Here is a 16,139-nt window from a genome sequence, read left to right as displayed (position 1 = left end):
TAATTACTAATTATTACTATCAATAAATTGCTCACTTTAATCAGTTGAACGCCTCCGTGTTCCTACTTCCAATAGTTTAGAGCACGGCTCTTGTAGTCTCGATTCCCACGCTGCAAAATGTATGGTTTCCAAGTTTTATTAGGAATGCAGGGCGATCACCTGATTGTCTGTCAAGAGAGATGATCCATGCGTCGGAAGAGCATGTGTAAAATCAGTACTGGGGCCCGAATGGCAAGCCTCGAAGATCATTTTAATAAATATGCAATCGATTGTGACAAGAATCCCTATACGGTATGCCCTACATAATAATCAAGTTTCTTATCGAAGATAAGTTTTGGCAAAAGGTGTGGTATGGTTTCTGTTATCTTCAGTCTGAAAATACTGTGGGATTTTAAAATACAGAGCCTAGTAGCAGTTTATTCACAATTTTGTCTCTTTTGCTTAGGGTTGCCATCACCCAAATTCCCTTCGCCGGTCAGGCACGATAAAATTCCCGGACATTTAGTCGAAATGTGGTTATTTCCCCGGACACCTCTTAAACAGTATTTTCGTAAATACTGTTTAAGTTTTGCCAATTTTTGCTTTTCCAACAAGAATTAGTAAAAATCTGACTAACTCAAGTGCGTGAACTAACTCAAATAGAAACCGTGTCTATGCTTAGCGAGTTTTTATCTTTTTTTAATTACTGCCTGGTTAAAAAGTTGGATTTCTCTCAGCAACAGTGTCCGGATTTCAACCGGACACTTTTCAAAAACCCGGCCGAACGCACTCCGGACGCCCTTCAAACTAGGACAAATACGGGCAAATCCGGACGGATGGCAACCCTACTTTTGCTTAAGTTAAAGGCACTTTATACAATATTTTTGTAATTTCAACATCGTAAAATTGAACTCCAACATCAGAAAATACAACAAACTTTTATCACTGCTAGTCCTTACTCTCAGAAAAGTTAAGAATCAGTAGGCCTACTACGAAACTGTTTTGAGTCTCAAACAATTGGACAAGAATGCCGCGTCCTGCTCTAACAACGTCATTTCACGTTTGTTAGAGTGGGAGGCGGCATTCTCGTCCGATTATTTGAGTCTCAAAACAGTTTCATGGTACAAGCCCAGAAACGCTTCTGAGTCAGAATCATACATCCAACTTCCAAGGTCTTCTAGGATTTAGTTAGATATGTCTATGCTAGTCCTTTCTCACAGAAAAGCTCAGAAGTTTATGATAAAATCTTTTCTTTTGTGCCAGAACCATACATTCAAGGTCTTCCAGGATTGAGAGCAGAGGATGGATCCAATTAGTTCCAGCAGTGAGTCAGGCTCAACACTCACGTGTGCTAAATGTTGCGTCAACCCGTTGACTCAGCCTTCGGAAACTTTACATCTCCGATATGCTATCGATATCTCTTCGAAATTACCATGAAGTGCACGATAGAAGAGCAGATAGTAAAAAATAAAAATATACGGACGAAAATTTTACCTCCTCCTTTTTGGAAGACGGTTAACTTTTTTTACCCATCCCAAAGAAGTGCAGAACGCAGCTAATGAAGTTTTGTACTATAAATTACATTTCGATTTTTATTTATCTATTGATATCAGGCTATGGTCTGCCTCGCAAGTTGCACATTTAAATTTCCGTCTTGAGTCTTGACGCTGCTTGTACCAATGATAATAATTATAATAATTAATCATGTTATCTATACTTACTAATATTATAAAGAGGTAAACTTTGTTTGTTTGTTTGTTTGTTTAATTGTAATGAATAGGCTCAAAAACTACTGGACCGATTTTAAAAATTCTTTCACCATTCGAAAGCTACATTATTTACGAGTAACATAGGCTACTTTTTATTTTGGAAAATATAGGGTTCCGTAAGATATTTTAGTATTTCAGAAACAACCAGAAAATTTACTTATTTTGCGTACGCTGCCTAAACTATAAAAGATAGAACCATACAATGTTCTAAGTAAATGTAGATCTTAAAAGTATCTACAAAAATGTCCGCGACACACTATACCTATCTATGTCAAGTGAGGCACAAAAACCCTTTCTTTATTTAAAAATCTAGATTTTTTGTTGGACTACATTTAAACGCATTTATTTTACTCATGCTAATAATCCTTATCAAAATAAATTATTTCATCACTAAGTACATTTTATATAGATAATATTTGGTCTTTGAATGATTAAAATTGGACATTTGGTTTAGAAGTTATGGCGAAATTAAAATATTAGGATAGTGGGCGTCACCAAGGCGAGGGTGCGCGTGCGGGAGGAAGGCAATCTGTGCAGTGTGCACTGTGCAGCCTGCGTATAATAATGACTGCGTCGTCTATGTTAGTGTCGGAGTCTGTGAATTGACCTGGCAACCATTTTGCTGACCGAGTCTTTCCTGGGTATGCTTTTTGCAGCGGGCGGAGCCGCGGGCGACCGCTCGCTATAATGAATGTAAATCAAAACTGCTAATTGCTGAATCGATTTTAATCATTTTTTCAGTGGCTATTTATATTTTATACCCGTGCGAAGCCGGGGCGGGTCGCTAGTGAGACTATATAATAATTCTTAAAGAATGACATTGTTTAAATACACGTTGGGAACCGTTTAAAGAATTTCATTCTGTTAAATCAATTTCGTCGGGAAATTGAGCAGCCCATGAGCGATGTAATTAACGATCCAATTGATTAAATTGAAAATAGAATCAAGGTCTTAAGATCCATTAAGTATGATTAAACAATCTACAATTTTACTTGTCGTTCTGTACGTCTCGTATTAAAGTTTACATACTTATCTATCTTACTGTAGATCTTACACAACTAGTGAGTAAATTATTATCTTTAAGTTTCATTTTAAATATAAACAAAATACACCTAAATTATTAAATTCGGAAAAAAAAATTGTTATTGTAGGTATATTCTATTGCATATTGTTGAATAGTGCTACAAAACACTGAATAGAGAAAGTACTTACTTAGTACTGTTGTTAATCCGAAATATGTCTAAAAGTTTATACGTGGGAGAGCCATGCTTCGGCACGAATGGGCCGGCTCGACCGGAGAAATACCACGTTCTCACAGAAAACCGGCGTGAAACAGCGCTTGCGCTGTGTTTCGCCGAGTGAGTGAGTTTACCGGAGGCCCAATCCCCTACCCTTCCCTTCCCATCCCTACCCTCCCCTATTACCCTATTCCCTCTTAAAAGGCCGGCAACGCACCTGCAGCTCTTCTGATGCTGCGAGTGTCCATGGGCGACGGAAGTTGCTTTCCATCAGGTGACCCGTTTGCTCGTTTGCCCCCTTGTTTCATAAAAAAAAAGTATCTAGTTTACAAATAATTATTTCAAGGTAACACCGCGATTCTACATACCTGAATACGAGTACATACATTCATCTATATAATAGGTTTGGATTATAATAGTTTTAGGTACCACAGACCACAGTGTGATGTCAACATCAAGTACTCACGCGTACTATCAGATTACGTTATCTCTACGGTACTTGATGCTATTTATTCATGAATATTTGCTTAGGATATATTCAGATTAATAATAATAATAGCTCCCACACCGGTTTCGGTGACGGTGGCCGGTTTCACTGAAACCAGACCAGCTACGCAGGAGTAATTTTATAGAGCCCAAGTGTGTGCGCAGTACACAAGAGCACTCTCTATTCCTTTTCTCTCATAACCGAGTGGGACGGAAGACCGACACGACCGGTGAGAGACTTTTTACATGCCCATCCGATTCAGATTAATAACTTAATAATATCACAGTATTAATCAATATCAACAGATCCTAAGCAAATGTTCATGTATAAATTGCATAAAAGTACCGTGATCCCTCCCAGCTGACTATAAAAAATCACAAGCGTCTGGATCTTATTTTCCTGTTCTGAGGTCTGGATACACTCGTGATTTCTTAAAATCCTGAAATCCAAAGTCGATATCATTTCAATAATATCAGTTTTTAGGGTTCCGTACCCAAAGGGTGAAAACGGGACCCTATTCATGAGACTTCGATGTCTGTCTGTCCGTCTGTCTGTCTCCAGGCTGTATCTCAAGAACCGCTATAGCTAGAGTTCTGAAATTTTCTTAGATTGTGTATATCTGTTGCCGCTATAGCAACAAATACTAAAAACAAAATAAAATAAATATTTAAAGGGGGCTCCCATACAAGAAACGTGATTTTTTGTGGCCTTTTTTGCTCGATATCAATAAAGGCAACAGGTAGGCACTTGATATTTTCACAAAGGCCACTTGACATTATATCAACTTCAATATTTAAGAATAATATTAAAATAAAATAAAAAATTAAGGGGGGCTCCCATACAAAAACACAATTTTTCGCCTATTTTTCCTCTATAAGGTACGGAAGTCGGAACCCTTCATGCGCGAGTCCGACTCTCACTTGGCCGATTATTAAATTTACTATCTTTTACGAGAGTATCCTGAAATCTAAATACCATTTTGTTTGAAGACTTTGTTCTATTACTGACTAGTAATCGAACTAAATCTTAAAAAAGATCACGGTAAAACTAGTCTTTTAACGTTATAATAAATACTATTTCACTGTCTTGTAGGATCGTAATTGGATTTAAGCTTGTTGGATTGAACTTAATCTGGGTTGACCTTTCAAATTACGTCATGACTCATGATTATAGCTACTTACTATAAGCTGAAGCTACTGAACGCATGCGCTAAAGTCCCGCAGATGTTACGTAAAGGGCATAGGGAACGAGACCTAGTTCCCTATATTATGTGTACTTATCTGATGACAGCCTTTTGAGCGTCTTTTAAAGGAAAAACCTAGGTTCATGGATTTATAGTATAATGACTAATCCTCTGCGTACGCGGCCTTTAGGGCCGCACTAACTGACGCACTCAGAAAACATTAATTACTTAAATCTATATATATAAAAAGGATTTTCGATTGTGTTAGTAACGCTACAACTCGAAAATGGCTGAACGGATTGGGCTAATTTTAGTCTTAAAATATTCATAGAAGTCCAGGGAAGGTTTTAAAGTGACACGAAATTCACCGGGACAGCTAGTGTAATAATATTTCAAAAATTTTGACATAAGCCCCGTACATTATCTGTCAAACTCTAAGGATAATCATAATATATCGTTTTCGGCATTTTCTGCCAGCTAAAATTCTGCGACTCACAACTAACATATTACGCTCATTTGGCTCCAGTGCTCCACCCTAAGAGACATTTAATGATGATTAAACTTCAATTTAATGAAGAGTTTGTCAGGCAATGTATGGGGATTATATCAAAATTTTTATTTATTTATTTAATCATTTATTGTGCACAAGAAACATTTACAAATAATATTTACACAAAGTAAGACGACACAAAGGATCTGCTTATTTCTAATAGAAATCTCTTCCAGCAGCCCCACGGAGAGAGATTGGATTAGATAGCAATCTTTATTCAATTACATAATATTATAACCTGTGCCCCTAACAAAGCATAACTGTGTGATTAATATTATTCGTCTCTGAGTGCTACGCTGTAGCATAACGTAGCACTGTACAAGGTCAAGAATTTTTGGCAGTTACGAGCAGGGAACATAATATATTTGGAAGTTTAGTTTGGAGAATATTAATCGTTATTTTGTTGAAAATTGTTAACATTAAAATGTATACTAAAACCTCTGATTACGTTAAATACTTACGTTGAGTATTTCCATCGGGTTATACACTAGTCCATCTAGCATTTTATCGATTCCCTGAAACGTAGAATGTCTAATTATATTTACTAAGCTGTAATTTGGTTTGCGCTTTGTTTCATATACTTACAAGTTTATCACGGAGGGAACCGTACATTTTTCTGCAATAAAAGCTACACTATGTCTTTAACCTTTGTCAGTATGTAGTTTAGCGTTTAAAGCGTAAAGAGATAACCGACATACTCGTAGTCAGACAGACTTCTGCATTATTAGTATGGATTAATACTAATTCCTAATCTTATTATGGCATTGGCTGTAATTGTACCTATGTTTTGTTCCTTATCTCAAGATGTTTAAGAATCGTGGACGAATGGCTAAGTTTTTTTGTGAATTGCAAATAGTTTTTACGGCCATCTGTTACTGTTTAGTGTTCAGTGCATCCAAGCGCAGCGATGCAATTACTGAAATGTTATTGCGTTTTACATTATCAAAAACAACATTCTCAACTTTCAACGGTAATTTCGATTTAATTATTTAAAGCACTCTTAAAAAATAGGATTTTTAATGCAATGTTTTCACGCAAGACGGCAGCACCAGCATAGACAGTAAAGAAAAAGGTTTGTTCGACGTTTTACAACTTTTAACTGTCGATACTAAAGATTCAGATAATATGATATGATATTTGTCGTGTCAGCTAGTAATTGTTATAAAAATGACGAAATCCGAGAGTTTTTAAAAATCGTCAAAATTAATCTCTCGTAGGTAATCGATGACTGTATAGACTAGCTGACTATCAGCTAGTGTACATAGTAATCTTAAGATAGTGCTAGTCTAATCTAATACAAGACGTGGAGCGCGTCTCCCGGATGCGGCATATTGGAACAAATTGCAAACCCCCCCTCCCCCGTCCCGTCCGCACGTCCGCACGTCATGAACTCGATTGAACCGATTCGCTCTTCATATTTTGTGAGTTGTGACCAACTTCTTCAGAAATTAATTAATTTCTGACAAAAAAACAATGCGACGATCTACGCGACGCTCCACACGTAATTCGAAGAACATTACTCAATTTACGCTCATGGCGCAGTTTAGAAATATGTTACGTTTGTAACGTGGGAGAATGGCTTCGGCACGAATGGGCCGGCTCGACCGGAGAAATACCATGGATCCACAGAAAACCGGCGCTTGCGCTGTGTTTCGCCGAGTGAGTGAGTTTACCGGAGGCCCAATCCCCTACCCTTTTCCCTTCCCTACCTTCCCCTAATCCCTTCCCTACCCTCCCCTATTCCCTCTTGAAAGGCCGGCAACGCACCTACAGCTCTTCTGATGCTGTGAGTCTCCATGGGCGACGGAAGTTGATTTCCATCAGGTGACCCGTTTGCTCGTTTGCCCTTATTTCATAAAAAGAAAAAATAAAACCTAGCTGGCGCATTTGGTCTGACAGGTTCTCCAACCACTCGCTTATTAAATGATCGAGTCATATTGTTTTTAAGAACATTATTATTAATTTTTTTTAAGAACATTACAGGAGCCTTGGGTTTTAAAACCCAATTAATATTTCTGGTGGTCGGGTAAAAGATCAGATAGAGTTGTTCACTGCTCTCTCCCACATCAAGAACTTCACAAAGTTGTGGGTTTGTCACTAACGAGTGACAACCCTCAGGAATGTCACAACATTCCTGAGGGTTGTCACTTGTCAGTTTCTGCACTCTGATGCCTGTTTTCACCAACTGCTTCCTAAAGCTAAATGGCCATTTGGGGTACCTATGTATCCTTCATATCCTTCAAGATTTACAGTATAAGTAAGAACTTTTATAAAACGCAAAAAAGTGTTTATTTTAAGAGATATATGACCCTAAAAGACCGCTAGGGAACTCTTAACGTTTGGAGTTGGAGGCGGTGGGTGAAAACAGGCATGAGACTCGCATCGGAAATAGTCTCCGAGGAGATTTATACCCCGTGGAGGCCGCCATATATAGATTTAATTACTGATTCCGACCATCTGCGAAGAAAGTATGGACAGACGCGACGAAAACGCACTTCCCACTTTATTCGAGACTTTTTATAATGGATATTTCATCAAGTTTTACGTAAACAGCTGAAATTTTAAATTTATGCTTACCCATCTATTGGTTCAGCAGCGCGAAGAATGACATACAGACACACTTTATCATTCGTAATATTAATTAGATATAGATAACGCACACTGATCGTATATCTGACCAGAGTGCATAAGAGTACCAACTAATAACTATAATTTGCTGGACTAATTGGCGCACTGGTGTCTTGTCGGTAACTGGCGCACTCAGTTATGGGTTGGGTGTTGATGGGTTATGAGAGTAAATGATTGTGCTCTTGTGTACTGCGCACACACTTGGGCACTATAAAATTACTCCTGCTTAGCTGGCCTGGTTTCAATGAAACCGGCCACCGTCACCGAAACCGGTGTGGGAGCTATTATTATTATGGCGCACTCAGAGACAAATATTAATTACTTAACTGTAATTACATAAATATTTAGTCATAAGTCACATTATCTGTCACACTCTTCATTTGAAGTTCTATCATCATCATTAAATGTGTCTGAGAGCGGCCGCTATCGTTGACTCACACACTACTTTACTAAGTACGTGCTAGCCGCCAGGATTTTGCTGACCTTGACCACTCTTCCGTTGCAATCCGCTGCTCCATGCTTACAAAAACACTATGCAGGCTGATGGCCTTCATTGAAGCATGAAACGATTGTCAATCGACCATTCACGTGATCTATACATCTGCATGCAATTTCCTGAAACGATTACTGCGACATGGGATTACTTACGTCATTACATTGTGTGAGAATAAAGCGAGTACAGAGACTAGTACTGAGCTCACAGTAGGAACTTATAGCTTTATCTACTGTTATGCCAGCAACTCCTTTGCGCCAATATTCGTTTATCGCGCGGGTACATTTTTCCGGGATAAAAAGGATCCTATTTCCTTTCACGGTCCTCAAAATATCTCCATAGAAAACAGCAAATTCGATTCAGTGGTTTAGTCGTGAAGATGTAACACACAGACAAACAGATAGACAGACAGACAGACACACCCACGCATTCATAATATTAGTATGGATTGAAAATTTTAAAGCATTGCTTACTACTCTGTTATGTCAGTACTAGTGTCAGACACATTTTGACCCGCATGGGGATCAGTGATTCCCTGCGCAGCGGAAGAGCGCGGTTTGCTCGCCGGGCGCCATTTGCAAATTCCTATCCTGATATTCATCGCTCGTGGGCCATGCCACAGCCCATTTTAAGTCGCGTTCAAGACAACGGTACCTATATGTATAAAAGTCATGGCATGTCGAGGCCAATCACAAATAAATAAGGTTAATGAAGTGGCATGAGGAATGGAGAGATTCTCTCCTGATGATGATCAGGTCGACACAAAAATATCAAAAGGACCAATTCCAAAACAAACAGTTTAAAACAAAGAAAAAATTCTGACAATCGGTCCACAGGCGGCGGAGTAATCGTTGAACATACAAAAATTTGATCATAATAATATTATATTCACATTTTTCGAAAGTCTGAATAAGACTAGTCTTCTGTGAAAGGATCGCTCATATCTTTTATAACTTTTCTATGAAAGTACTTACTAGATTTTCGATAAAAGTACTACCTATATAAGATACTTAGTAGGGACGTCAACATGATCCAGGAGTCGCCCATGGTCAGAGGCATTATGGCATACAGTGATGATTATGATTTTTGTATTCGCAAACTCAGTATTTGGAATCGCGGATGTGTTAATTCAACAACACATTCCTCGAACTGCCACACAGACGGTACAGTAAATATTGTTGTATTACCTAACTAATGTCAGTAATCTGTTCAACTGTGTAATCATCCGTTATTTACATTTTAAATTAGATTGAAAATAAACTTACTTTTAGCAGCAGAAAATATACTGCGTGGAATTTTAATAGTTGTTTTCCCGCAGTAAAATGATTCTTAGTAGTGTAGTTAGTAGTACAATAGATTTGTGAAGTTTTTTTATTCAAATCATAAATAAAATTGCCATAGTACGCTCATTTTGGGTAACTTTGAATTGCGGATTAACTTTGAACAATACAATAATGTATTGTTAAAGTTAAACCGCAAAGTTACCCAAAATTACTGTACGTCATACAAAATATTTTTTTATTTAAAAAAAATAACATGCATGATTCGATAGTATTAATATAGGTTATATCAATGGTTATATAGGTACTTAAATCGTTCTGCTGCGGGAAAACAACCACTATAGTACAGTTAATGAAGGCAAAAACCAGGCAAAACCTCCGATTTCGTTGAACCTCCATCGATTTGGATGAAATTTTGGAATTGAGTATGTTTTACCCTCTACTTCAAAAGTAACATACGCTCGTATTGCGCTTTTTGCATTTTAGGGGTGAAATTCACCTCTTTTTCAAAAAGGAGGAAAAATGCAGATCTAACCATTCTGGCTTTAGTAATTGTGTTTAATTAAATAAAATAAAAGTTATTTCAATATTTTTATGCCTGATTTATGATTCTAATAAAGGGCATTGAGTAACTTTGTATGGACCTGTGGCGTCATTTCTTTTTCCAGCGGCCAGGGATTAAACCAATACTATTTTGTAGCAATACATTAGAGAAACATATATTAGTAATAAAAATTGTTCTGAGTAATATCGGAGCTGAGCTACGATTATTTTAGTATATTTATTTTTGCATCTTATGTTCACAAAATCAATAGTAATTAACGTTACTTTATGGAGCTATCCTTAACAAACAGGCGTAGAAAGGGTATAATATTAATCTGTTGGATATATATTTCTCACTAACTATTGCCCACGACTTCGTCCGCGTCAAATATGAATAATTTCATACATATTTTCACACTGGGTTTAACTCTCGTCCGACTAAAATATAGCCAGACTTGAGACTATATTTCATTAGACAGTGGTTTTCAAAGGGCCGGATGCAATATTAGGCAATTATAATTATTGTTCTTGTGTATTAATGTGTTGTGTTGTGGGTAAAATGACTCTAGGGTGTTGTTCCCATAATATAATGCTGATTATTTACACTATTTAGCGAATTTTGGCCATAGTTTAGTATGAGTTATGACGCCGGACGCCACCTTTCGGCAGAATTTTTAGTCTAGCTTTTAATCTACTTCCCGACTCATTATAGAAGTACAGCTGCAGGAATGTTTTATAGAATACTAGCTGTCCCCGTGAACTTCGTGTCACTTTAAAACCCTTCCTGGACTTCTACGAATATTTTAAGACTAAAATCAGCCCAATCCGTTCAGCCGTTTTCGTGTTTTAGCGCGACTAACACATTTGAAAATCCATTTTTATTTTTTATATAGGTACTTATGAGAAGATTAACTATTTACTTACACAAAAAATATGAAAAAATCAAAACGGCCCTCTTTAAGAAATTCGAGAAAAAATGGATTTGCCTTTTTTTGCTAGAGCAAAATAAATAGTTAAAAAACTCATTAAATGACGGCGCGGCCCGTAGATTGTATGTTAAATGGTTAAGTCTTCTCTAAAATGTACGAATAACTAAAATTAAAAATAAATGATGAGATGAATAATTAATTGATCTTGTATAGTCTACAGGTTGTAACATAAGTGATAATACTTTAGTTAGGGTATACATTATGTGTCCCTTGTGTAAAGTTCACTCTGAATAGAGCAGGGCTGAAAGACCAAAAAAAAATTTTTTGTGATTTGCGCGCCCTGGCGTAAAGAGTTTCCCCATACAAAAGTGAAAAAAAAAATCTCTTTCAGCGCTACTACTTTCACAGTAAACTCTAATACACGGGACTCATACACAGTACACACCCAAAAGTATTATCACTTAGTATTGTTATACCCTGTATACTAATATTATTAAGTTAAAGTATTTCTGTGTTTTAAAGTGCTAATCTCAGGAACTGCTTGTTCGATTTGAAAAAATATTTTTGTGTTGGATAGGACATTTATCGAGGAAGGCTTTAAGCTAATAGATAACGCCGTTTTATTGTATTTTCCTGATTATTTTTCCGACCCAAATATCGACCAATAGAATTGCACCATCCGACGTCACGTGGTACAACCTACATGGTATTATACTGATAATTTTTTGAAAATTTTCTCTGGTAGTTGCTATATATAAAAGACAAACACGTCAAACTGACAGGTTGAATTCAATTGTGTCTCATGGTGCAATTATATTGGCCGACATTTGGGACGGAAAAATAATCCCCCGAATACCACACGAGCTTCAAAATTATCTGGCATTTCCGTCAAGGTTCCCTGCAAACAAATAAAGTCGTCAAGTTTTTCAGGAAAAATCACTCGCGCTTCGCGCTCGTGATTTTTTAACCTGAAAAACTTGAATCCTTCATTTGTTTGCAACGAACCTATCGGGAAATATCCGATAATTTTGAAGCTCTTGTGGTATTATAAGTGAATATTCATGTTATGATTGAATTTACGTTTGTTTGAAAATACGAACTTAAAATGCCTACTATCTCGGCTCCGATATAGTTTAGCTATATGTCCCCCATAATAAAGTTTACTCCCCTTGATATGTTCTTTCATAATATGCTGGTTTGGTCAGTGGCCGCGAGATTTGAAAATGACGCCAATATTACCCAAACCCCTTTGCCTGTTTATTGATTTTTGCGGTATTTTTTATTTAAAAATATTTCACCCCCGAGAAGAGTTGGCATCCACCCCCAGGGCAAAAGCGCAAGTTGGCACTATGTCACTTTTGTTTCTTAGGGTATCCCCCACCTACTCACCAATTTTCATGAAAATCGATGGAGGTTCATCGAAATCGGAGGTGAAAACCTTCAGTGACTCCACTACTATTAAAATGTCACGTTGCGTTGTAGGAACTTATTTTAATTTGGGTCACTCCAAAGGCGTCACAGAATTTTTGTCTTGTTCCTTAAAAGAGACCATCTCCAACCTACTCTGTTTAAGTTAAATATATAATAATTGTATTTTAGATAACCTAGTTCACATTGGCAACCGTTGCTTCTTCAGAGGGGAGCCGCTAGTATAGAAATGACAGGTTTCCACTTTTACCTTTCATGACAATACAATTCATAAGCAAATGGCGGACCTACGTTATTTGGCCGGGCTATATCAATTCAACATTAGTCGTCATCTGTCAGCTAGGTATTATAACGCAACCAAATTACGCGAAGGTGTAAAAATAAAATAATAAATGACGTAGGTCATATGCCAGCGAATTAACTTCTCTCACAGTACAATCATGTAAAAAAGTGAAATCTAGCAGTTTGTGCGCGAGTGTACACTATTTGCACTCTCTATGTGAGTCAGCCGGCATGGGGAGGGGGAGTGCAACGACCTCCACTGCACTTGCACCGTCCGAATATGGCAGCGGACGTGATACCACGTGGTCCTGAATGATAATGTTGATGAATATTTTCTTTGGATGAGTCTTTTTTTTCAAATTTTGATGATAATATAGGTTTTTTTTTATTAAATAAGGGGGCAAACGAGCAAACGGGTCACCTGATGGTAAGCAACTACCGTCGCCCATGGACACTCGCAACATCAGAAGAGCTGCAGGTGCGTTGCCGGCCTTTTAAGAGGGAATACGCTCTTTTCTTCAAGGTTTGCAGGTCGTATCGGTCCGGAAATACTGCTGGTGACAGTTCATTCCAGAGTTTTACAGTGCGCGGCAGAAAGTTACGCGAAAAACGCACTGTGGAAGACTGCCACTCATCAAGGTGATGAGGTTGTTGCAGTTGCAAAATATTGGTAGGAAAGTTGACTCTATAGTGGAAATAGGTGCTTATGAAAACCTATAATAACTCTGGAGGATTCTGGAAGTGAAGTAGAAGGCGTATAGATGAAGAAGTATGGTAATCCGTTGTTTGGTCGAATATGTCAATTCAATGTTAATTGTGATCTGTCGGCTGGGTTTGACGTAACGCAATTCGCAACCAAACTACTTAGGTCCCCGATTTGCATAGGAATCAACTTCTCTGATAGTACCTAGTCTTAGTAGACAGTAGAGAACTAGATAATATTAAACTTTTAAAACTATGTCAGAGATTCTCTACAGTACGGTCTAACTCTTAAGTTTATGTGCTAGGTAGAGAATATATTTTAAGTCTATTCAGTTTATTATTTCATGGTTATTTTAACTTTAAGATAGGTCTTTATAAACATAGATTTTCCGACTTCCAAATTTAGTATATAGGGGGTTTCGGGGGCGATAAATTGATCTAGCTAGGAATCATTTTTTAGAAAATGTCATTTTGTTCGTGTTTTATCGAATACCGAGCAAAGCTCGGTCAAATAGCTAGTTTTTATTTTATGAGTCGTAATTCTAAGTTTGACAGATGAAGTAAACAAGTTCTTTATAGTTTGTGCGTTTTAAGATGATATGCGTGACACATTATAACTGACAATAGTAGGGAAGTTACCTAACAAAAATTAATCGATAGTTTAAAAATATCGAATCACTTCGTAAAGGAATTGCAATCGAAATTATCGATTTCGTACTGACATTTCAGTGGTGCCGGCGATTTAAGATGGCCGCCCTTTTTTATCGATTTGATTTCGATTCAACAGAGTCAATCTCTATTGACATAAGTTCCGTTTCATGCATATGACATTTTTCAAATGTTTTCGTAACAATAATTTTATACTCCTATTTCACAGTTAATATTTATAATTTTTATTAATAAGTTAGCATTTAGCATCTTTTCATTTTTATTCATTTACAATTATAGGAAACATTTGTTTTTGTAGATGGAATATAATTTATTACATTTTGTTTTTTTTTGTTTTCTTGTAAAAAAAACCCGCAGCAAGGAACATGAAAACTGTCACCCATATAATCTTATAACGCACAAACTATAGCCAATGTATCCAAATGCTCTTCCCATACGAAGCGCTCTTTAAAGGTTTCCACAGACAAAAATATGTACTTAGTGGGTTTGTGGTAATGTAATTGCATTATCGCCTTACTGTAAGTGCCACTTAGTTGACTTGGTGTGATACCATACAAGGTCCACTTAGGACATAATCCAAATATCATTAGGCTAGGTATCAGCCTACCTGTCACCTACATGATACGAGTAACCTACACCTACATAAGTAGTAGGTTGACCACAGTAGATATGCGAATAGAAACCCTCACAGACTTTCGAGACATACTAACAATCATCATTCTGTCACATTGTCTATTCTGCCATCGAAAGAAACATTTTCTAAGTCACCAACGTTTTTAATTAATGGATGGAAGTATTGATGGAAATAGTATAAATGATAATATTTTACTGCAATGTTTTCCCTCTAGGCGGCAGCACCAGCACAGACAGACAGAAAGTTTTGTTCGGCGTTTGACAACGTTTCTGTCAGTATTCTGATATGACGTGTGTAACATGTCGGATTTTGGTCGTATTTATGTACTGGTATGTGCTAGCAGCGCCCTCTTCTATCTAACTTTAGCGTAATGCTTTCTATTAAATTATAAAAGATGAGCGAAGGAAATATAGAGCGAAAAGTAATAGAAAACAGATCACCTGTATAACAACGTAATACGCTATCCAACGTAATATGTTATCCAACTATTACATAAAGCGAGTTATTTTCGTTGAGGAATCTGAGTAAATCATAACAAGTGTGTATCCGCCGCGCCCGCCGCCGCGCACGCAGAGGCGTGCGTCACGGGACTCGCGGGCGCGTTCAGAAGTATTCGTCCTATTCGCCCGAGAGGATTATTTTGATCAGATAGGCAAAACAAAGCTGATATTAGCCGAGATGTAGCTTCACTCTGCATCCTCTATCGGTTCCATCACGGGGAGTGTTCTTAGGAATTGTTTGGAATCATAGCTCTTCAGCTTTTCGTCATCGATCCAAGCGAAAAATATACCATCCTCATCACCTTGATGAGTGGCAGTCTTCCACAGTGCGTTTTTCGCGTAACTTTCTGCCGCGCACTGTAAAACTCTGAAACGAACTGTCACCAGTCTGTCACTTCAAGAAGAGAGCGCATTCCCCCTTAAAAGGCCGGCAACGCACCTGCAGCTCTTCTGATAATATCTATGGACGCTTCACACCACGTCAGTCTGGCCCCGTTCTAAGTACCTGAAGGACTTGTGTTACAGGTACCAGACAACGGAAATATATTTAACACTTTTATACTATACATATATTTAAGATTTTTATTATATGATACACATATTTAATACACATCCAAGACCCAGGAACTTTTGAAAAAGTTTTTGTTCCGTCGGCGGGATTCGAACCCGCGACCCCCGGCTTGAGCTACCAACAGCCCACCAACTGAGCCACAGAGGTCGTCAAATTCTGATGTTGCGAGTGTCCATGGGCGACGGTAGTTGCTTTCCATCAGGTGACCCGTTTGCTTGTTTTCCCCCTTATTTTATAAAAAAAATATTACTCCACACTTTTCAGGGTAAAGTAG

Source organism: Aricia agestis, chromosome 9, assembly GCF_905147365.1.
Source record: "Aricia agestis chromosome 9, ilAriAges1.1, whole genome shotgun sequence".
NCBI classification, from domain to species: Eukaryota; Metazoa; Arthropoda; class Insecta; order Lepidoptera; family Lycaenidae; genus Aricia; species Aricia agestis.
Note: the sequence above shows the minus strand (reverse complement) of the source record.